Genomic DNA, 23,889 nt, shown 5'->3' with positions numbered 1-23,889 from the left:
AAATTTATTAAAAAAGAAGTAGGTGATGAAATTTTTTTTGGAAGGAAGATGTTTGTCATTTAAGCAGAATATTTTCCCCCTTTCCCCTAAATAGGGTGAAATTCATGTCTCTTTTTGAGAATGTGTGAAAGTTCTTTACTTCTGATATAATATCAACCTACCTACCAGTAATTTTCAGATGCAGAAAGTTATGCCCTCACCCTTTCCTTTCAAATTTTCTATATTTAAACTTTTCACAAATTCATACTGACCAAACTAAGGAGGCTTAGCTATAATGATGATATTTTTCTAAATCTTTAAAAAAGTGGTTTCAGATACTTTATTTAGGAAAAAACAACTAACTAAAGGATCTGGTCATGACAACAGACCGAGCTCACACCAAAGGCTTATTCTATGCCTCCCAAACCCTAGAAATAAGATAAAATAAATATAATAAACTAGTAAATCTGTAACTATTCTAGAAGATAAGAATAGCAGTTGAAGACCAAAAACTATAAGGTTCTTCTAAAGTATGGAAAGCAGATAGGTCCAAAATTTTAAAATCACAGCTGGAAATTCAAGAAGAACTGCTATAAAAGGCCATTTATGAATCGATAGATGTATTCCAGTGTATCCGTTAGGGAGGGAGAGAAACAGGACCAGTAGTGGAGATATCTACATCCCTATGTACAAAGAGATTTGTTACAGGGTTACCACTTGCTCAATTGTGGGAGCTAGTTAAGTGGTCTCTATGAAGGTATTGTCTCTGCATTTGATGCTGGAGCTTGAAGTCCACAGGGCAGGCAGTCACGTGGAAAGATTGTGAGCAGAATGGAACCCACAAACGCAAACTGGAACTCCATAAGGACAGACTGAAACCTGTGCTCATTCTTGCTACTCCTGACATTGGTGTCATTGGTGCCATTGTGTCATAGAGCTAAACATGCAAACCTGACTCAGGGGTCAGAGAAGTGGAAGGGTGATCCAGGGGAAGGGAGAACAATTGCAGGCTTAGCTGCAATTGCTTTGTGCCTGTAAGATACAGCAGCAGATGGGTAACAACATGTGAGCATCCTAACCAGAAACATACAAGAAAGGGAATTCTAGGAAATGTAGTCCAGCCTACTAGCCAAGGTTAGCACATGACAAAGCTGGAATGCAAGAAAAGAAAAAAGAAAAGAAATCAGTGAAACAACTTATTAAAGCTAAATGTGCTAGAGACAGACAAATACTCTATGATTTCACTTATATGTGGAATCTAAAAACCAAAACAAATGAACAAACATAACAAAACAGAAACAGAGTTATAGATACAGAGAACAAACAGGCAGTTGCCAGAGAGGAGTCGGGGTGGGGGGGTGGCAGAATGAGAGAAATAGGTGAGCGAGATTCAGAGATACAAACTTCCAGTTATTGGTATGAAATGTACAGTCTGGGCAATATGGTCAATAATTATGTAATATTTTTGTACAGTGAGGGGTGGTAACTAGACTTATTGTGGTGATCATTTAAAAACATATAGAAGTATCCAATCACTATGCTGTGTAACAGGAACTAACACAGTGTTGTAGGTCAATTACACCTCAAAAACAAACAAATAAAGAAGGTCATAGAAAAACGGATCAGATTTGTGGTTACCAGAGGCTTGGAGTGGGGGGGAGAGGAAATTGTATGAAGGTGGTCAAAATGTACAAACTTCCAGTTAAAAGATAAATAAGTATTAGGGTTGTAATGTACAACATCATAAATATAATTAACACTGTTGTATACTATATATAAAAATTGTTAAAAGAGTAAGTCCTAAGAATTCTCATCACAAGGAAAATAATTTTTTTTCTATTTCTTTAATTCTGTAGCTAAATGAGATGATGGATGTTTGCTAAACTTATTATGGTAATCATTTCATGATATATGTAAATCAAATCATTACACCGTACACCTTAAACTTATATAGTGCTGTATGTCAATTACATCTCAATAAAACTGGAAGAGAAAACAAACAAAAACTAAAATTTAACACTATTTTAGTTTCCTAAAATGTATTAGGAAAAATTGGGTAATGAAGGGAGATACAGAAAAAAAATACTAGGAAAAAGAAAAAGGAGAAAAATACACTTAAATGTGTTGATTTTTTTAAAAAAAAAAGTAAAGCAAAATCAATAAAAATTACAAATAATATTTTAGAAGAATTCAATATATGAAACAGTAGGAGTGAGGCAGGAAGGAGTAGAGGGAAAGGAAAAAACAAAATGTTTCTGAGATTCTGCTGATTAAGTAAAAGATATAGCTATTGGCTAATTCTAACAACAATAAAAAAGTGACTTTAGGAATGCACTTTAGAATTATGGAAGCAAAAACAAAAGGGTGAAATAAAGACTTTCTCAGACAATAAAAAGCTTAGGAAATTTTTTTGCTTATAGAAACGCACTTTAAGAAATGCTAAAAACTGTTTTACTGACGGCAAGTGATACTAGATGGAAACTTAAATCTATGCAACTGAATAAAGAGTGCTGGAAAAGGTAAATATGTGGGTAAATATAAAATACTTATTTCTCATTTTAAAATATCATAAAAAGACAATTGACTGCTTAAGGCAAAAATAATAATACTTTATGGGTTTATAACATATATAGAAGTAAAACGCATGATAATAGCACAAAGCAAGGGAGACGGGTAATTAGTGTATATTGTTGTAAGGTTATTATATTGTGCAGTGATGCAATATTATTTGATGGTAGAATGTTATAAGTAAAGATGAATATTGCAAACTCTACAACAACCCCTGGTACCCTCAAAAAACAAACAAATAACAAGCAATTCAAAGAGATATAGCTCTAATGAAAAGCCAGTAGAGAAGATACAGTGGAATACTAAAAAAAAGTCAAAAGAATTAAGAAAAAAATGGGAGAAAAAAAGAATATATGGGACAAATAAACAGCAAAGAGCAAGATGGCAGACTTAAATCCAACTATATCAGAAATTAAATTTAATGTAAGTGGCCTAAATACTCCAATTAAAAGACAAAGCCTTAGTGAAATAAGTCAAACAAAGAAAGGCAAATACTATATGATATCACTTATATATAGAATCTGAAAAATAATACAAATGAATGTATATACAAAACAGAAACAGATTCACAGACATGAAAAACAAACTTGTGGTTACCAAAGGGGAGAGGGAAGGGGGAGGGACAAATTAAGAGTATGGGATTAACAGGTACAAACTACTATACATAAACAACGAGGATTTACTGTATAGCACAGGGAATTACACCCATTATCTGTAATAACCTATAATGGAATATAACCTGCAAAAATACCGAATCACTATGCTGTACACCTGAAACTAATACAATATTGTAAATCAACTATACTTCAATAAAAAAAAAAAGAAAAAGCCTGCCAGACAGGATAAAATGACAAAAGCCAACTACATGCATGTTAAAAGAGATGCATATTAAATAGAAAGACACTGAAATGTTGAATGTTAATGGACAGAAAAAGATAAATATAAACCATAACAAAAGAAAACTGACATGGCTACATTAATACTGTCTTCTGGCTTGCATAATTTCAGACAAAAAGTCTTTCTCTTTTTTATATTTGTTCCTCTGTATATAATGTGCCTTTTATTTTTTCCTGTCTGCTTTTAGAATTTGCTCTTAATCATAGGCAATTTAATTATGCTAAGTCTTGAGGCATTTTTCTTTGTTTTTATCTTGATTAGGATTTGTTACTATTCTTAGATCCTTGGATTTATACTTGATCTCAGATTCACAAAAATGGTTTGCCATTTTTCTGCTTTCCCCGTTCTTCAAGGACTCCAATTACACATATGTAAACGTGTCTCATAGATAATAAAGGATCTTTACTTATTTTTCCAGCTACTTTTCTCTTTACGTTTCATATTAGAGTTTCTATTTGCTATGCCTTCTTCAAGTTCACTGATCTTTTCTTCGGCAGAATCCAATCAGCTGTTAAGTCCACCTGGTAAATTTTTATTTCAGATTTTGTATTTTTCAGCACTAGAAGTTACATTTATATAGTTTCATTTCTCTCCTCATTATGTTATGTATTCCTTTCATTCCTTGGCATATTTTTAATAGCAATTTTACAGTCAATTTCTACTAACATTATCATCATCATTCTGGTTCTGTTTTTATTAACTAATTTTTTCCTGCTGAATATGTCACATATTCTGCTTTTTTGCACAGCTGGTAATTTTTTTTTTTTTCTTTTGCGGTACGCGGGCCTCTCACTGCTGTGGCCTCTCCCGTTAAGGAGCAAGGCTCCGGACGCGCAGGCTCAGTGGCCATGGCTCACGGGCCCAGCCACTCCGCGGCATGTGGGATCTTCCCAGACCGGGGCACGAACCCGTGTCCCCTGGATCGGCAGGCGGACTCTCAACCACTGTGCCACCAGGGAAGCCCTATTTTTTTATTGGATGCTGGATGTTGTGAAAATTATTTTGTTGAGTGTCTGAATTTTTTAAAAAATTTTCTTTAAAAAGTGTTGAATTTTGCTATGGCTGGTAGGCAAATTATTTGCAGATCAGTTTGATCCTTTTGATGTTTAGTTATAAGCTTTGTTAGGGTCGGCAGACAGTGGCCTTTACTCTAGGCTATTTTAGCACTATTACTAAGTTGCAACCTTTCTATGGTCTCTGCTGAATACTCCAGCTTTTAAATATGGTTTCTCCATTGTAACTAATTAGAAAATAAAACATCTCTCAGCCCAATGTGAGCTCTGGGAATTTTCTAGTTTATAGCTCATTTGCAAAGCCTTATGGAGTTCTGCACTACACATGTGCAGCTTAGTACTCAGCCGAAACCTCAACAGACCCTTATGCAGATTTGTACATTTTTGGAGCTCTAACTCTGCACAGTTCCCTCTTCCCCAATATTTTGCCTTGTAAATTCTATTCACCTTGGCATTCCCAAACTCCAATCCCTGTCTCTTTAGCTCAGTGAGACCACTGTCATCTGCCTGCTGCCCCCTTACTGTACTACAATATGGAAAGTACCTCTGGGCAGAAACCAATGGTGATCATCAGTTTCACTTTGTTTCATTTTTTCAAGTGTTACAGTCCTGACTGGTTTCCAATTTCTAAACACTGTTGTTTCAGATATTTTGTCCAATTTTCTAGTTGTTTATGGCTAGTTCAGTACCAGGTATTCTGTCATGGCTGAAAGAAGAAAACCTCTACACTTTCTCTTGTTTGTATCATTGAACCAACGAATCACATGAAAAATTACCTACCTCTGTACTTTTTAGATACGTGACCCAATAAATTTCCTTTTTATTTTAAGACACTATGAGTTGGATTTTTCTGTTGCCTACAACCAAAATTTGTATCCTAAGTGATATACTATATAAAGACTTGGATTCATAGCTAAAAAGTGAAATATTTATTTAGTATTTTATTATTTCGCCTACATTTTTTCCCAGATTGATCTTTAGCAATGCAAGCATTGTTCTAATTCAGTTCAGTTGCCTTCTGTCAACTACAAATTGGCACTTGACATTGGCATTTGTCATCTACCTCTACAAGGATTAAACCATGTCCTGCTGCAGCTGCTGACTTTCAACACTCGCTGAAAGGAGTTCATTGTGGAGAGCAGAAATGAGGCACTCTGTGCTCTGGGAAAAATGAGCAGAACAGGTCTTCAGATAGTTAGATAGTTTCAGGAGCTTATTTTATGAGCCCAATTCTTGTATCTCCTCTTATCTAGAAAAGTACTAAAATCCTTCATGGTGACATCTGTTCCTCATGACTAACAGTAACCTTCACAAGACTAGCAGAAACCTTCTGCAAAAAATATGTGCTTGATTTCATGTACTCTCCCTTCACCAAATTCACATATATACTGACCCTCCCCCCTACCTCTGTGGAGCAGTTTCTCAGAGCTAACTGAAATGCTGTCTCCCGGTCTATAGTCCTCATTTTGCCCCAGATAAAACTTAACTCACAACTCTCATGTTGTGCTTTTTTATTTTTAAGTCCACACTTCTATACACATTTACTGAAATGTGTCTACATACATTGAGCTAAATATAATTTGATGATATGCTAGATACCAAGAGTGTAAAGATAAAGTTACTGCTCTCAAGAAGCTGATAGTCAACTAAGGGGAGTTTACATATAAGCAAATAAGGAAAATACAGGTTATTGTGGATTGAATTGTATCTCCTAAAATATGCAGAAGTCCTAACCTCTGATATCTGTGAATGTGAATTTAAGAATTTGGATAAAGGGTCTTTGCAGAGGTAATCAAATTAAGATGAGGTCATACTGAATAGAGTAAGCCCTAATCCAAAGACTGCTTATCCTTATAAAAAGGAGGACATTTGGACACAGACACAGAGAGGAAAGCACCATGTGAAGACAGAAAGGCAGAGACACAAGGGAAGAAGGCCACATGAAGACAGAGGCGGAGACTGGAGTGATTCATCTGCAAGCCAAGGAGTGCTAAGGATTGCCAGCAACCACCAGAAGCTAGGAATAGACAAAGAAAGGACTGTCCTACAGAGCATTCAGGAAGAGCATGTCTCTGCCTACATCTTGATTTTGGACTTTTAGCTTCCAGAACTGTGAAAGAATAAATCTGTCTTGTTTTAAGCCACCCAGTTTGTGGTACTTTGTTATGGAAGCTCAAGGAGACTAATACAGTTTTATACACACAATGGTGGAAGCACATGGCAAAAATGTAGCACAGAGGAAGGAATAAAGCTTCTCCAGGACTCATAAGTGCTATGATGCATCTACTAAGTAGTGAGTAGAAGGACCAATTACTAGGCACCAATCCAAGTACTTTCCATCAGTCAGGAGAAGCCAGAAGGGAAGGGGAGGCAGAAAAATATTTCAAGAAATAATGGCCAAAATTTTTCCAAAATTGAGGAAAACCTTAAACCCACATATTCAAGATCATCAAATCTCAGGGGCTAAAAGCAAAAAGATTTCTCATGCACACAAAACTCACTGTGTTTCTAGGAGACCATGCCAGGTACTTGTCATGAAGGTGATGGCTCTGCAGGATCTGCCTCAGCTTTCCAGCCAACAACATCACACCGTCCTCAGGATGGCCCCTAGTTGGTGATAAGCATGGCAATATATCAGGGCCTAGTCATTTCCTCCAAATGCAGAACTCCTCGGAAGGGAAATCTTTGCTCCAGAGTTCTGTCTTCCGGTGGCAGAGACTCTGTCCTGTCTGCCCTGTGGTCTGACAGCTCCCCCTGCCCCATCCCGCTCCCTCCCCCTTTCCTTTGTAACTTCTACTTCACAATAAAACATTTACACTTCTGACTTCATTACCACAACTGCTTCCTGGAGAATCCAACCCGTGATCCTCCTCTTAACTCTCCACCCCACCATCAAGGGAGGAATTTGGAAATCAAAGTAAGACAAATCGAGAAAGGTAATCTTTCTGGTTTGACTCACAAAGAGATACTTCCTGCTAAACTGAGAGCACGTTTTAATGAAAACAGACCCAGGTAGAAGGCAAAAAGTTTTTAGCACAATAAGAGGTATTACTGTGTAAGATACATGGCCTGAGTCATAGGAGGAATAGGCAGTCTGTGGTCTCAGAACACTAATTCCTGATAGAGTCAGCAGAAGCCAGCTGCAATCTCACTGGGAAGAGAGGCCAAACTGTTTCTCCCAGAATCCAGGAGCCAGAGCCCCTTTTCCATTCTTTCAGAGCCAGGCCACAGCTGGGCAGAGGAAAACCCATCCACACCCAAGCAAGGTCTAGGTTGGCAGATTTCTGTAAGCCCCGCAAAAGCGGCTGGAGATGACACTCCTTATCTAGCAGGATTACCAACCTTCCCCCCAAACAGGTGATGCAAAGGGATCGTAAGCAGTAAAATCCCGACCAGCAGTGTAGTGGTACTGTGCTGCTCAAGGATGCTTACAGGAACATTCAGTGATGACATTTTTATTTTAAATTTTTACACAGGCTGCATTTACCTCCATCCCAGTTTAGTGTGGTTTAATCTGGGAAGCGAGGCATGGCAATGTTAGGAAGGGGCGGTTTCCGTTCCTGATCACCTGGTAGGTCACTGTCTGAGACAACCTTGGTTTCTCTTAATGATCCCTCCCTCCTGAGGGTCGCAAGCGACACCCCGGTGGAATGAGAAAGTATTCCCATCATACTGGTGATATGATGATCCGTCTGGGTGTAGAATTTCCTGGGTGCAAACTGATCTATTTTAATTTTATGAACCTCCGTAGTTGTCTTTTTTTATAAAGTGGTTTTCCAAAATGTACAGGATAAAACTCAAAATGCTTTGCATAAACCCCTTGGGCATAAAGTCCCTTCCTATATCCCAGCATCGTCTCCTGTCCCTTCTCATGGGCTGTCAGCTCATGTCATGATAACTTTCTTGCAGTCGGCAAAAGATATTTTGTTCATATTATTTCCTCTCTCTGAAATGATATCCACCCCACTGTCTATCTGGCTAAAATGTAACCAATTCTAGAAATTCAGCTCCTTGGAGCCTGCCTGCACCTTCTCCCTTCTCTCCTGGACCTGGCGGTGTCCTGTCCTATTGCTTTTCTCTGATCCTTTTTATATCTAATCACTGAGACTGAGAACTACGAGTTATTGATGGAGTTTATATAAAAGACTAAGATTTTGTGGCCACTAATGAACTCTTCTTGTAAATACGGTACACCTATTTCTAAACCTGTTCATATCATTCAGATGAATTGAAGTAGAAAAATCTGTGAAACAACAATAGTTTTAAAATATAATAACTTACTAAAATAAATCACTAATATAAATATCCCAATTGCTGTATTCTTTAGTACATATTCCTGAAAAAGGGGGCCTTATAGTTAGTTCATGAAATATATGATGGGCCAAAATCTCAACAGAGGAGTGAGGTAGAAATTTAAGTAATCAAATAGTTTTTAAATAGATTCTTCTTAGCAATCTCAAAATTTTGCTTCTGAAACTATTAGTTTAATTAAGAACTAACATTCTAGGGAATTCCCTGGCAGTCCAGTGGTTAGGACTTGGCACTTTCACTGCCATGGCCCAGGTTCAATCCCTGGTCAGGGAACTAAGATCCCACAAGCCTCAAGGTGTGGCCAAAAAACAAACAAAAAAAAGAACAAAAAAATCTAACATTCTACTGCTAGTTCCACAGATGGAGTATGGGTAAAACACCAATAAGTTTCCCATCTCCTGAGACACAGCGGGGAAAAACAAGAATGGTCTTTGATAAGGTAGGGCGTTCATTCAGCATTAGAGTTTCTTACCATTTCTGATGGTAAGAGGGTAAGTGTCCACTGTCACTTGAGAGGGGGGATAGATTTGTTTCTGAAATGCCTAAGTTTCTAAGCAGCTAGATTCTTCTCCACTGGTTAGAGCAGGAGAACACTGGCATTGGCAGTCTCAACAGTAGTGGAATGGGCTGGCTGTGCATCCTGTCACCTCAGATTGTTCCTATAGATAGGGACCATGAACTCTGGATACACCCAAGGTTCTGTCAAGCCTAACAGGTCATCCTGGATGTGGGCTACCCAGACACATTACCTGTTATTCTTTTCTTTCTTTTTGCTTTAATTTTCCACTTAAAAATTATCATTAAATGGGTAATATAATCATGTTACACAAAAGGTATCAAATGCTATACCATGAAGAATAAGTCTCCCCACCCTTGTTTTCTAGCCAGCCAGTTCTCCCCCCAGATTCGAAAACTGTTATCCCCTGCTTGTGTGTCTTCTAGAGTCTTTTCTCCACAAATGGTAGCATAATATTCACACTGGAATGCACCCTGCTTTTTTACTTAATATCTTTTTGAGATTATTTCCAAACAATACATATATTTCATTCTCTTTTTTTAACAACTGCATATTATTCCATCAGTAAATGAATTTCATTCCCTAGCAATTGCAAATGCTAGAATGAATATTCTCTCTTTCAGCTTTTATGAGGTATAATTGACAAATAAAATTGTAACATAACATTAAAAGTGTACAATGTGATGATTTGATATATGTATATATTACAAAAGGATTCCCACTGAGTTAACTAACATATCCATCACTTCTCATATTTACCTTTTTTTTTTTCTTTTGGTGAGAATGCTCAAGTTCTACTCTCTTAGCAGATTTCAATTGTACAATACAGTGTTATCAACTATAGTTGCCATGTTATACATTAGATCCTCAGACTTATTCATCTTATAGCTGAAAGTCTGTACCTTTTTATCAACCTATCCCTATTTCCCCCACCTCCCAGCCCCTGGCAACCACTTTTTTACTGTCTATGAGTTTGACTTTTCAAAAATTATTCCACATATAAGTGACCATACAGTGTTCGTCTTTTTCTGTGTAGCTTATTTCACTTAGCATAATGCCCTCCAGATTCATTCATGATGTGGTAAATGGAAGGATTTCCTTCTTTTTTTTTTTTTTTTTGGCCATGCCACGGGGCTTGTGGGAATCTTAGTTCCCCGACCAGGGATTGAACCTGGGCCCCAGCAGTGAAAGTGCTGACTCCTAACCACTGGACGGCCAGGGAATTCCCTCCTTCATTTTTTAAGGTTGAATAATTTTCCATTGTATAGATACCAAATCTTCTTTACCCATTTATCCATCGATGGACGCTTAGGTTGTTTCCATATATTGGCTATTGTGAATAATGCTGCAATGAACATGGGAGTGCAGATAGCTATTTAAGATAATGATTTCATTTCCTTTGCATATATACCCAGGAGTGGGATAGCTAGATTATACGTTAGTTCTATTTTAAATTTCTTGAGGAACCTCCATACTGTTTTCCACAGTAGCTGTACCGGTTTACATTCCCATCAAGTGTCCAAAGGCTCCCATTTCTCCACATCCTCACCAGCATTTGTTAGCTCTTACTTTATTGAAAACAGACATCCAAACAGGTGTGAGGTGATATCTCATTGTGGTTTAGATTTTCATTTCCCTGATTTTTAATGATTTTGAGCACCTCTTCATGTACATACTAACCATTTGTATGTCTTCTTTGGAAAAATGTCTATTCAGGTATTTTGCTCATTTTTAAATTGAGGGTTTTTTTTTTGCTATTGAGTTGTATGAACTCCTTAAATATTTTGAATATTAACCCCTTAATGGATATGTGGTTTAAAAATATTTTCTCCCATTCCACAGGTTGTCTTTTCATTTGTTGATGGTTTCCTTTGTTGTACAGAAGCTTTCTGGTTTGATATAGTCTCACTTATTTATTTGTGCTTTTGTTGCCTTTGCTTTTGTTGTCAAATCCAAAGAATCATTGCCAAGACCAACGTCAAGGAGCTTATCACCTAGGTTTTCTTCTGGGAGTTTCAGGTCATACATTCAAGTCTTTAGTCCATTTTGACTCAATTTTTGTGTATGGTGTATGGTATATCCAGTTTTCCTAACACCATTTATTGAAGAGACTATTCTTTCCTCATTGTATATTTTGCCACCTTTGTCAGAAATTAATTGACCATATATGCATATGTTTATTTTTGGACTCTCCATTCTTTCATTGATCTATTTCTCTGTTTTTATGCCAATACCAAACTGGTTTGATTACTCTAACTTTGTAATATAGCTTGAAATCAGGAAGTGTGATACCTTTAGCTTTGTTCTTTTTTCTCAAGGTTGCTTTGGCTATTTGGGGCCTTTTGTGGTTCCATAAGAATTTCAGAATTATTTTTTTCTATTTATGTAGAAAACACCATTGGAATTTTTTTTTTTTTTTTTTTTTTTGTGGTAGGCGGGCCTCTCACTGTTGTGGCCTCTCCCGTTGCAGAGCACAGGCTCTGGATGCGCAGGCTCAGCGGCCATGGCTCACGGGCCCAGCCGCTCCGCGGCATGTGAGATCTTCCCGGACCAGGGCATGAACCCGTGTCCCCTGCATCGGCAGGCGGACTCTCAACCACTGTGCCACCAGGGAAGCCCAACCATTGGAATTTTGATTGGGTTTGCACTGAATCTGTAGATCGCTTTGAGCAGTGTGGACACTTTAACAATACTAATTTTTCCAATTCATGAAATGTCTTTCTATTTATTTGTGTCTTCTTCAATTTTTTTCATTTGTGGTTTATAGTTTTCAGTGTACAGAGCTTTCACCTCCTTGGTTAAATTTATTCCTAAGTATTTAATTCTTTTTGATGCTATAGTAAATGGAATTTTTCTTAATTTCTCTTTCTAATTGTTCATTGTCAGTGTATAGAAACACAACTGATTTTTGTATATTGATTTTGTATCCTGCAACTTTACTGAATTTATTTGTTCTAACAGTTTTTTTAGTGGAATCTTTAGCGTTTTCTACATATAATATCACATCATCTGCAAACAGAGACAGTTTCAGTTTTTCCTTTCTGATTTGGATACCTTTTATTTCTTTTTTCTTCTTTTTCTTTTCTTTTTTTTTTTTTAAATTCCTAATTGCTCTGTCTACTAATGTACAACAGTGCTCTATAAAGTAGCTTTGGCCATCAAATAGTTTTCTCAATAGTCATAATACTAGCAAATCCACATTCATAATTAAATATATACCTAAATATTTGCATCAGTTACATACTTTCCCCAAACACTAGAAGCTTTACTTGAGTCACAGGGCAAGATTGTCATCTAGTGTTTTTAAGGCCGAAGAAATATATGGCAGCTGATTATTTTAGCAGATATGCATCATTTCCTTAACTTTGGCCCTTAATATGAGTTTTATGTTGATTGAAGCCAACTGGAGAACCATCTTATAACTTTCAAATCATAAACTGCAGTACTCAGAACTAGTGGATAATAGAACTTCCCGTCTGAGCTGCTACTGTCCACTCTGATGAATCAACTGAAAAAATTCTGTAGTTAGACAATAGAAATTGCAAATATTTCTAATCACCAAAACTATAATATTCTTTAAAAAAATTCTTTTGAATAAATATATAGCATACTAACTTTCTATTTGAATTAGTTTTCAGGTGCTGTAATTAGTGTTGCCAAGCTTAGAATGATAGTTTTTGACTTGGATTATGTTCATTAAGATGCTCAAAAATGTGATGAACATAATCCAAAACTGCAAGGTTCACGTGAAATATAATGTGTACGGTGAACATTAATAGGTTCAAAGAAAAAAGTCACTAGTGTTTAATTACTGTTAGAATTTAATGCTAAATAGTAAGAACAGTAGAGTAACATTGATTTATGCTTACCTTCTCCAAAAGTATCCTGTGACTGCAATGAAAATAAACTGCTTAGTAAGTGGAATATACATAGAACTACATTTTCTGTAGAGGTAGGAATGTGTTTATAAGAGATAGAGACTAAATTTGAAGTGAAGAACTCATCTTATTTTGAACAGAGGAAAAACAAAATCTCTCTGTTTTGGCATTGTTTTCTTTTTGGACTTTATTTGAATATATTAAGTCTAATTTAATATGAAAAATTAAATTAGATTAAGATGATGGAGAAAATTATTTGTATTTAAGAGTTTGTTTTGTTATTTAGTTTTTGTGTGAACTTGGTCTGTCTTCCATTAAATAAACATTTCAGAATATTTTATCTCTCTTTAATTTTTTGATTCTTACAAAGGGGTCATATTTAAAATAAGCCCTACAACCTGAAATAACTGTTCAGAGAATTATAATTATTTTTAACATTGTTATTGGAATATAATTGCTTTACAATGCTGTGTTAGTTTCTGCTGTATCACAAAGTGAATCAGCTATATGAATACATATATCCCCATAACCTCTCCCTCTTGCATCTCCCTCCCACCCTCTCTATCCCACCCCTCTAGGTGGTCACAAAGCACTGAGCTGATCTCCCTATGCTATGCGGCTGCTTCCCACTAGCTATCTATTTTACATTTGGTAGTGTATATATGCCCATGCCAGTCTCTCACTTCGTCCCAGCATAGCCTTCCCTCTCCCCATGTCCTCAAGTCCATTCTCTGTCTGCGTCTTTATTCCTGTCCTGCCCCTATGTTCTCCAGAACCTCTTTTTTTTTTTTTTTAGATTCCATATAAATGTGTTAACATACAGTATTTGTTTTTCTCTTTGACTTACTTCACTCTGTATGACTGACTCTAGGTCCATCCACCTAAATACAAATAACTCAATTTCATTTCTTTTTGTGGCTGAGTAATGTTTCACTGTATATATGTGCCACGTCTTCTTTATCCATTCATCTGTCGATGGACACTTACGTTGTTTCCATATTCTGGCTATTGTAAATACAGTTGCAATCAACACTGTGGTATACGACTTTTTTTTTTTTTTTTTTTTTTGCGGCACGCGGGCCTCTCACTGTGTGGCCTCTCCCGTTGCGGAGCACACGATCCGGACGCGCAGGCTCAGCGGCCATGGCTCACGGGCCCAGCCGCTCCGCGGCATGTGGGATCTTCCCAGACCAGGGCACGAACCTGTGTCCCCTGCAACGGCAGGTGGACTCTCAACCACTGTGCCACCAGGGAAGCCCCCCATGACTCTTTTTGAATTATGGTTTTCTCAGGGTATATGCCCAGTAGTGGGATTGCTGGGTCGTATGGTAGTTCTATTTTTAGTTTTTTAAGGAACCTCCATACTGTTCTCCATAGTGGCTGTATCAATTTACGTTCCCACCAACAGTGCAAGAGGGTTCCCTTTTCTCCACACCCTCTCCAGCATTTATTGTTTGTAGATTTTTTGCTCCATTTATTTTTTAAACTTGTTTTACTTGGCATTTCTTAAAATAAGTGATGGAAAATATAACAACTTTGAAATGAAAGTCTGATGATTCTGCCCAAAATTAAACACAAAACTCCAATAGTTTGTGGAAATTAAACTTACTATACCTGAAATGATGCTGCTTTGGAACCAGATCCATGTAGGGTGGCCCACCCCTGCAAATAAGGAGGGCCTTCCAAATTCAGGCTCAAGAACCCTCCTTGGGTCAAGGTTATAGTCACCAACTGTCATTGGAAAAGCATGAGCTCAGACCTCCTTTTCTAGCAGTAATCATGTATCAGTCATGATCCAGCTAAAATCTCTGGCCCAATTTGGTTAAGAGAACCAAGGAGGGATCAGACCCAGCAGCCTGGCCTCAATAGTACCACGTGCTATTGTATTACCTTACAACTCACCATAACAGGCCAAGAGGAGAGCTCAGAGAACCCTCTCCTACTAATGCACTTGTTTTCTTGGGAAGTCCCCAGACCACATTATATTCAATATAGTTTATTCTTGTAAGTCTGATCTGGGTTGTATTTTAGATCAACCCACTTATTCTCAGTTCAAGGGATCCTTCCTTAAACAGACACAATTGTTCAATTTCTTTTTAAAAACAAGCTAAATGCCAGAAGCCAACTCGGGGAATGTCTTCATGTGCAGGCATTACTCTGACAGCAGTTCCTGCTGTGTATCCATAAGCATAGGTTACACATTCTGTGTAGAGGGCTGGTCAGTGGTGGGGAAGTCATTCTGGAGCATCCTTCACAAAATGAGATGTTATCTCAAGTGGATAAGTTGTCTCAGACTTTCTGTAAGTGGGATGCATCCTATTTTTTCTCTTAAACCTCTAACCTGTAACAAACAGGAAGATTATCTCCACAGTGCAAATTATAGAAACTTGAGTTCAGAGTCCAAGAATGTAAAACCTAGACTAAGAACTAAATGACTACTACATATGGAACCAGTCCACTAAGTTAAGCTGATTTTAAAGGCCTGGAGTCAAGTACATGATGAGTAATGTTTACTTTGTAATTCTATCTTTCAGGCTTTTCAATGATCTTTTTTATGGTGTGGCTGCCTTTAGTGTGAGTGGATCTTATTTTTAGCAGTGGGAGCTTAGTCGTATTACCCTTTTGAATGGCCAGCAGGGCTCCCCACTGTTTCATGACCATTTGCAGAACAGTGTCAGTCTCTGGGGCCCTTCATTTTTTTCTCCCCTGGTACAACAAGACAAATGCACTGAAATTGTGCCAAGATTTCACTTCAACCCTAGCATGAGATAAAGAGGATTTACAGGCAAAGAACTCCCTTGAACAGCAGCCAAAAAAGCAGATAACTTTTAAATAACACAATGTGGTGGAAGAAACTGCCTTGTGGCAGTCTACAGTGGAGGAAAATAGCAACTATTTACAGTACATGTTGGCAAACTATCTGTTTAAGCTCTAGAAAAGGTGAAGGGTTACCATACTGTTTATGCGTTTCCTTACACCGCTAACACTGAATTCAATGTTACAAACAGAAGTCTTACATTTTTATTGTTTATCTTTAACCAAGTTCAATTGATTTACAACAATCAACCACCTGACTAAGTCAATTTGAATGGAAATGAATTCAAAGGATACATTAAAAGGAACATATTACGATAAATTACCTAATATTATACAGAGGTACCCCCTCCACTTTAAGCGAATTTAGATTTATAAAGTAGATAAATAATATATAATTGCTTTCTTTTACTGAAGGGCTCTTTTCTTTTTTTACATAAAATGATTCATCCTCAGATTTCTCTAAATAGTGAACTCTCAATGTTCTTAAAGTATAATTAGGTTGCAAAAATTCTTTTCAAAAACATATTTTCTGGAACATATCTATTGAATCAAATGAAGTTTGTTATGCTAAGACTCTCAAGTCGTTAACATGGGAGAGTTGATGGTGTTGTGAGGTTTAATTAGTTTACAAAACCACAGTACTTGTGGGTGGAGCATGACAGTGATAATACCTAAAGACACTGATTTTTGTTGTTGTTGTTGTTTTGTTTTGGCCATGCAGCTTAGTTCTCCGACCAGGGATCAAACCTACCCTGGAAGTGAAAGCCCAAGTCCTAATTCTCAAGGCAGTATACATTATTATATTTCCTGTGATCTTTCCAATGTTGGCTCATGTTCATTAACACACTCAAAATATTAGTTCATACATTTTTTTAATTAATTAATTTTATTTTTGGCTGTGTTGGGTCTTCACTGCTGCACGCGGGCTTTCTCTAGTTGCGGTGAGTGGGGGCTTCTCTTGTTGCGGAGCACGGGCTCTAAGTGCGTGAGCTTCAGTAGTTGTGGCACTCGGGCTCAGTAGTTGTGGCACTCGGGCTCAGTAGTTGTGGCTTGCGGGCTCTAGAGCGCAGGCTCAGTAGTTGTGGCACAAGGGCTTAGTTGCTCCGCAGCACGTGGGATCTTCCCAGACCAGGGCTCGAACCCGTGTTCCCTGCATTGGCAGGCGGATTCTTAACCACTGCGCCACCAGGGAAGTCCCAGTTCATACATTTTTTCAGCCAACAAACCAACCTTCCAATTTTCAAAGTAAGAATTATCTATACCCACACTTACAGCCAAAATTTTAATTCTTTTAGCTCAGAAACTCTTGAGAAAATTTTTCATTGGTCATCCTCTTTGGTATGAACTGGCAGAGTGTTTTTTTAATCTTAATTTTTGCATAAAGCTGTAAACAGCTATGACTGCAGTGGCTTGGATTCACCATTTTGAGACTATCATTGAATGTAGAATATGGATCCATGGAAAATCTTTACACCAACATTTCTCTGTAATCAAAACATTGAGTTCTTTCACTGATAGGATTTTGGGAACAAACTATAGATGTAAACCCTTTAACCTACGATTAAACCATCAATACATACATTTAAGCAGTATTCCTAATACATCTTATTTGTTTCAAAATATTCATTAGCACTTTAAATATTTTACCTTAAGGTCTTTGTTTTGGTGCCTCTTTGCAGAATAAATAATGTCTTTTTTGAAGCATTACTCTTCAGGTTATGTAACTAGATCTATTAACTCGTCACACTTCATAATGTCTGTGGATTCATCAATCATTTGATTTAATTATCTTCTAGATTAGTGCTATTTTTATGGCACCTCACATGCCATAAATGCATCTACTTATGGTGCTCTTCAAAAATCACATCTTTTCGTTGCCTTTGCCTTGCTGGTCCCAAACACAGACAATTTTCACAGAGGCTGTTAAACTGAACGATTCTGCAATTGTGCGTGTGTGACTTGGCTTTAGCTATGAAATTGAGCTTAATTTCATAAAGGTATAACTATTTTCATAAAAGAATTTCATTTTTTATTTTGAGCTTGCAGATGCTTTAAGAAGTTTAAATCTTTCTCTCTTCAAGGTCTAAGTTGTGTGGAGTGGAGCTGGCCTGATTCGTTAGGCACTATTGCTTCACTTGATAACTTTTCCATGACAGCAACAACCAAAAAACTGGCTGAGGCAGAAAAGAATTAATGAAGAAGGTAAATGCTAATTGGAGAAAATCCTCCTTATTCTGCATGAAAGTGACTTAAACTTCCTGATTCCTTGGCTTTCTTGTTTGGCCACTTCTGCAGTATTTTTCGCAAGCTTTATTGAGATATAATTGACATACAACATTGTATAAGTTTAAAGTGTACACTATGATGATTTGATACATGTAGGTATTATAAAATGATTACCACAATAAGGTTAGTTGATATATCCTTCACCTCATATAGTTAACATTTTGTTGTTGTTGTTGTTACGATGAGACTATTAAAGCTCCATTCTTATAGCAACTTTCAAGTATACAATACAGTATTGTTAACTATAATCACCAGGCTATACTTTACATCCCTGGAATTTATTAATCTTAAAATTGAAAGCTTATACCTTTTGATCAACATCTTCCCATTTTCCCAGACCCCTCAGCCCCTGGCAACATCATTCTATTCTGTTTCTATGAGTTCGATGCTTTTAGGTTCCACATATAAAGTGAAATTATATTGCATTTGTCTTTCTCTGTCTGACTTATTTCACTGAGCATAATGCCCTCAAAGTCCATCCATGTTGGCATAAATGGCAGGAGTCCCTTCTTTTTATGGCTGAATAATCTTCCATTGTACATAGATACACATTTTCTTTATCCATTCATCTGTCAGTGGACACAAGTTGTTTTCACTTCATAGTTATTGTGAATTATGCTCTGCAGTATTGTTTTGAAAGTCATCTCTGAAATATCAGCCTAGAACCTGTTTCTCCAGCCTTTGCAACAATGCTATAAATCTCTAATTCCCTGCTAACTAGAACAGATTTTGTTGTCTGCAATGGGACTTCAAATGACACAGTAATTGAAACTAGAAGTGATTATTGATCTTAGAAGTTCAAAGATGTAAATCTGGGACTGGCTATTTGACCTGATTGAATTTGAAAACTGAATATTTGCTTACTTTGAGAGGATGGCTTATTGGGAGTCACTTGTGGTCTCCTAAAAAGAAGTACCTATTGAAGAGTTCTGACAGAGTAAGTGATTACTGCCATAGCACAGTGTGGTGGACAGAAGGGTTACAAGGGATGTGGGGAGGGTGAACTACTTCTAATTATATTTAGTAGTTCTGAGACAGAAAATGACAGCTTTAAGATCCCAGTAGAAGCCGTGGCTAGAGAACCAGAGAGTGCCTATGCCTGCCCCACAATGATCTCTTATCTGTTATAACCATGGTCTGGATCTGTAGATATCTGGTTTATAATGTGTGCTGAATTCAGAGCTTCACCAGGCTTCTGAGAAGGCCTAGAAGGAATGACCAACCTAGTAGCAATGAGCAACGCTAGTGTTTAGATTATGGTCTCTAAATTTCATTTTCCACTATAATGAACCAGGTCCAAAAATATTTCCAAATTATATATATGATAAATGACCTGATCCAGAATGTATAGCAAATTCTTGCAACTCAGTAATAAGACAAACAGCCCAATTAAAAGTAGGAAAAATATTTGAACAGATGCTTCACAAAAGAAAATGCAGAAATGGTTAACAAGTACAGAGAATCAGCTCATCATGATTAGTCATGAAGGAAATGCAAATTAAAACCAGAAGGAGATAGCACTACATACCCAATAGGAAGACTAAAATTAAAAGCCCTGACAATATCAAGTGTTGTAGGGCATATAAAGCAACTGGATGTCTGACTCATTGCTGATGGGAATGCAAATATAGTATAGTTCCTTTGGAAAACAGTTTGGCAAGTTCTCATAACATCAAACACACACATGGCATAAGATCCAGAAATTACACTCTTGGGTATTTTCCCAAAGAAGGAGAAACATATGTTCACACAAAAACCTGTGTATAACTGTTTAGAGCAGATTTATTTATAACAGTCCAAAACTGCAAAGAACCCAAATGTCCATCAACCAGTGAATGGATGTTGTACATCCATGGAGTGCAACGCTACTCAGCAATAGAGAGAAACAAACTATTGATACATGCAACACCACGGACAGATCTCAAAAGTATTTGCAAAGTTAAAGAAGTTAGACCAAAAAGGTAGTGTACTGTGTGGTTCCATATATAAGATGTTCATAAACATGCAAAATTAAAGGGAGAGAAAACGGATCAGTTGTTCCCATGGAAGTGGGATGGAGAGAGAGATTTGACTTCAAACGGGCATGAAGGAAATTGAGATGATGGAAATGTTCTATATCTTAATTGTGGTAGTGGTCACACAACTGTAAACATTTGTCAAAACTCATCCAACTGTATAAATAGGACCTCAAAAAAAATAGACATGTGCAGTAAAGACTAAGTCTGTGGGGAAAAACAGAATCAAAACAGCAGTTTTAATTATTTCATGAAAACCCTTTACAATTTGTTATAACACCGAATTTTCAGGATGGGCTGGTATGACGTGTTGGTTCAGAACATGACTGACAGTCAAGCTGACCTCAGCTCAACTCCTGGCTCTGCCATTTATTGATAGAGTGACCTATGCCAATTACTTCATTTGTACCTTACAGGGTTATGGTGGGGGTTTAATGCTGCATTTTAACCACTTCATAATTGTCTGGCTCATAATAAGTACTCAATAAATGAGTTATTTGAAGAATATTCAGAAACAGCCAAGGTGGGGAGACACACACATTAACAAACGAATTACAATATCATGTGAAAATAGCAGAAATAGAGCAGGTGTAAGGTACAAAATGAGAAATGTTTATTATGTTTGGAGAATTAAGACTTTCTGGAGGAAATCATGACTAAAATAAGTTTTGAAAGACAGATAGGTTTCAGGTTGATTAGGAGAGTTAAGGGCATAAAATGTCATGGTGTCCTTGAAGAATTATGAGCAGTTTGCTATTTTTTTTTTTTGAGTGATTAGAGAAGCTATTGCAGTAGGGAGGAGTCAGCCAGAACAAGGTCTTGAATGCAAATTTAGGAATCTTATTGCATCTCATCATGTATGTGGTGGAGTGACTGGGGACCAGCGAGGAGAGAGACAAATTACAAAGATTACCTGGGTCATCCTGGAGAAGATGGACTGAAGCCAGGAGAAAGTTAGAGGATGGGAGACGTGTCAGAAGGCTTGTTTGATGAAATCAAGCAAAGGATGGTGACACTCTGTACCCAGGCTATGGGAATGGAAAAGTGAGAATAAATTCAAGAGACTTTTAAGGGAATCCAAATAACTGCATACGAGGGAGAATAAGTCTAGAATGACTGTCAGACTTCATGCTTGGGTATCTAGGTGGGTGGTGGTACCCCTTGATAAATAGAAAAATGTTTATATTGGGAAAATAATGAGTTTAGGTGGTAAACACCTGTGGACATCCAAGTGGAGCTTTCCATAAAAAGAAGGATACATGATATAAAATATAGGTAACCAACAAGGACCTACTGTATAGCACAGGGAATTATACTCAATATTTTGTAATAACCTATAAGGGAAAAGAATATGAAAAACAATACATATGTATATATATGTATATATGTGTGTATATATATATATATATATATATATATATATGGGAATCTCTTCGCTGTACACCTGAAACACAACATTGTAAATCAACTATACTTCAATTTTAAAAAAAGAAGGCTATATGAGCCTATAGCACAGTATTGGAGTCTGGTGGGGAGCTATATATATGGCATTTGAAGTCACAAAAATAAGTAAGATCACCCCGAAAAAGCTATAATATAACAAGAGAACCAGGGACAGATCCTTGGGAAATATCAACATTTCAGGCTGTACAGAAAGGACCTTAAATAATGCTTATGAAACTAGGAGGATCAAGGAAACCCAGGAAGGTGTTTCAAGTATGAGGTATCATCAAGAGTGTTATTTGCAGCAGCGATGTCAAAAAAGATGAAGTCTAAGTAACAGACAATGGATTTGGGTAGTTTTAGTGGTAGGACCAAACCAGATCACTATGGCTTGAAGAGTGAATGTAGGTTAAAAATGTGGAAGTATCAAATGCAACCTACTTTGGGGGAAATTCATGGTCAAGAAGAGAAAGAGAAAAACAGAATGATAGCTAGAAGGAGCTACAGGTTCAAAGGAGGCTTTTTGTTTTTTGTATGAGGCAAATGAGAGACTTCACAGTATTCATATACTGAAGGGAAGAGAGAGAGAGGCTGAAGATAACAGGAGTGTATTATTCAAGGTCCAATCAGGAGATGGAAATCACATGTTATTTGACCATACAAAATCTAATATAAAGAACTGTTAAATATGTATAAAGCTGTTTATCAGGTAATTGAAAAGGTAAGAAGAGGACATAAAGAGATAGGAAAGAAGCAATTGTAAGAAGCATCTAACACTCTTAGGACTGGGAGGCCAACGGAGACAGGTAGCAGATGGAGTTCAAAAAGCCTGAGGGGAATTCAGGAGAGGGAGAGATTTTTTTGCTAAGATCAATCAAAGAGTATTTTATGAAGATGGCATTGGAGCTGGGCTTCATTATGCAGAAATGAAAGAATATTCCAGAAGTTGTGCAAGTTGCCCATGACCTGGCAAATGGTGGATACTCAATAAATATTTGTTGAATAGATGAAATGATGAAGGAACAGAGTGAGCAAAAATCTAAAGGAGAAAAGCATGGGAAAATTTGGCGGAACAGTAAGTTTGGCTGGGGCTTGTGTTTGGGACAGGGGCGGGCTGCACAGATAGAACTGGGTGGGGGGCAGATGGCTTTGAAGAACAGGCTAACGAGCTTAGACTTTACTTTAGGAAGCCGCTCAAGTCTGAGTAGGGGAGTGACATGACTAGGGCAGTAATTTCCGGAAGGTTGATCTGTGGTACCAAGAAAGCACTGGAAAGAGAAACCGAAACCATCACTTAGAAGGCAAAAAATGATGACCTAGACTGGGGTGACAGTAAAGATTTAAGAGAGGGAATAGACAGGGGACAAAAAGTGGAGGGCGGATTGCTTTAAGTGCTGATTGGCGTTGGGAGAGGAGGGGGAAGGGAAACGGAAGTTCTAGGCTATTGGGAGAAATGGCAGAAAGAGGAAACAGGTGTAAGAGGAGGAGGTTCTGAAGGGACATGATACGTTCTGTGGGGACAGACTGGACACCCTCGTGCATGGAAAGTTAGCAATGCAGGTCGGCAGCTCGGCGGAGTCCGGGCAGAAGGTGGCGATTTGGAAGTCACCTCACAGAGACTCTGGCCGAGGCCTGTCGCTGGGAGAACGCATCCGCACCTCAGAGTATGTGAATCCATAGCCAGTCCCCTGGCCAGCTGCTGAGGCGGCCCAGCCTCCCGATTTACACTTGTCTCTAGGGCTGGCCCTCAACAACTGGAAGGAGAGGATTCCCAGTGTTTATCCTGCCCCGAAGCCCGGGACTTACGTACAGAGGTCGCACACGGTTCCTCGGGTACCTACCTCTACTCGCGAAGGGGAATGGAGCGCCTCGGGAAGCCGAGCGCGCGCTTCCACTGACACGGCGCACGCGGGCGCGCATTGCGCAGGCGCGGCACGCTGTCGCCTAGCAACCAGGCACAACAGTGGACTAGAGACGCGAGCTGGCTGCAGCCGGTGCAGTTGGCCAGGTCTGAGAAGCCGCTGCCCGGCGGGATCTCCCTGCAGGTAAAGGCGGGAGGGCGGCTGCACCGCTACCCCTGCGGTTTGAAGAGAGGCCCAGGGTAGAGGCCCCAGCAGCCTTTGGGGAAGGAGACAGTGCCCCGCGTGTGGGGGGCATCTGGGGCA

At 38.1% G+C, this 23,889-nt stretch overlaps 1 protein-coding gene, 1 long non-coding RNA gene and 1 other non-coding gene across 3 annotated transcripts in view; 2 read left to right on the top strand and 1 right to left on the bottom strand.

Annotated features, from left to right (window-relative positions):
- Positions 1 to 21,346, bottom strand: part of LOC125963390 (uncharacterized) — a 106,025-nt gene extending 84,679 nt beyond the window's left edge. Inside the window, exons 1-2 of the long non-coding RNA XR_007475279.1 lie at positions 21,195 to 21,346; positions 6,959 to 7,064 (exon numbers count right to left, since the gene is read on the bottom strand). This is a non-coding gene — a long non-coding RNA (uncharacterized LOC125963390). The remainder of the gene's footprint in view (positions 1 to 6,958; positions 7,065 to 21,194) is intronic.
- On the top strand, positions 8,970 to 9,041 carry TRNAE-UUC (transfer RNA glutamic acid (anticodon UUC)). Its single transcript has one exon. It is a non-coding gene; the product is annotated as a tRNA-Glu (tRNA).
- A 2,354-nt stretch (positions 21,347 to 23,700) lies between the features above and the next one.
- Positions 23,701 to 23,889, top strand: part of ARMC3 (armadillo repeat containing 3) — a 94,693-nt gene continuing 94,504 nt past the window's right edge. The window contains exon 1 of the mRNA XM_004280949.3: positions 23,701 to 23,769. The gene's annotated coding sequence lies outside the window, so the exon portion shown is untranslated. The remainder of the gene's footprint in view (positions 23,770 to 23,889) is intronic.

This window comes from Orcinus orca, chromosome 2 (genome assembly GCF_937001465.1).
Source record: "Orcinus orca chromosome 2, mOrcOrc1.1, whole genome shotgun sequence".
In the NCBI taxonomy this organism is placed as follows: domain Eukaryota; kingdom Metazoa; phylum Chordata; class Mammalia; order Artiodactyla; family Delphinidae; genus Orcinus; species Orcinus orca.
This window is presented reverse-complemented; position numbering and strand designations above follow the sequence as displayed.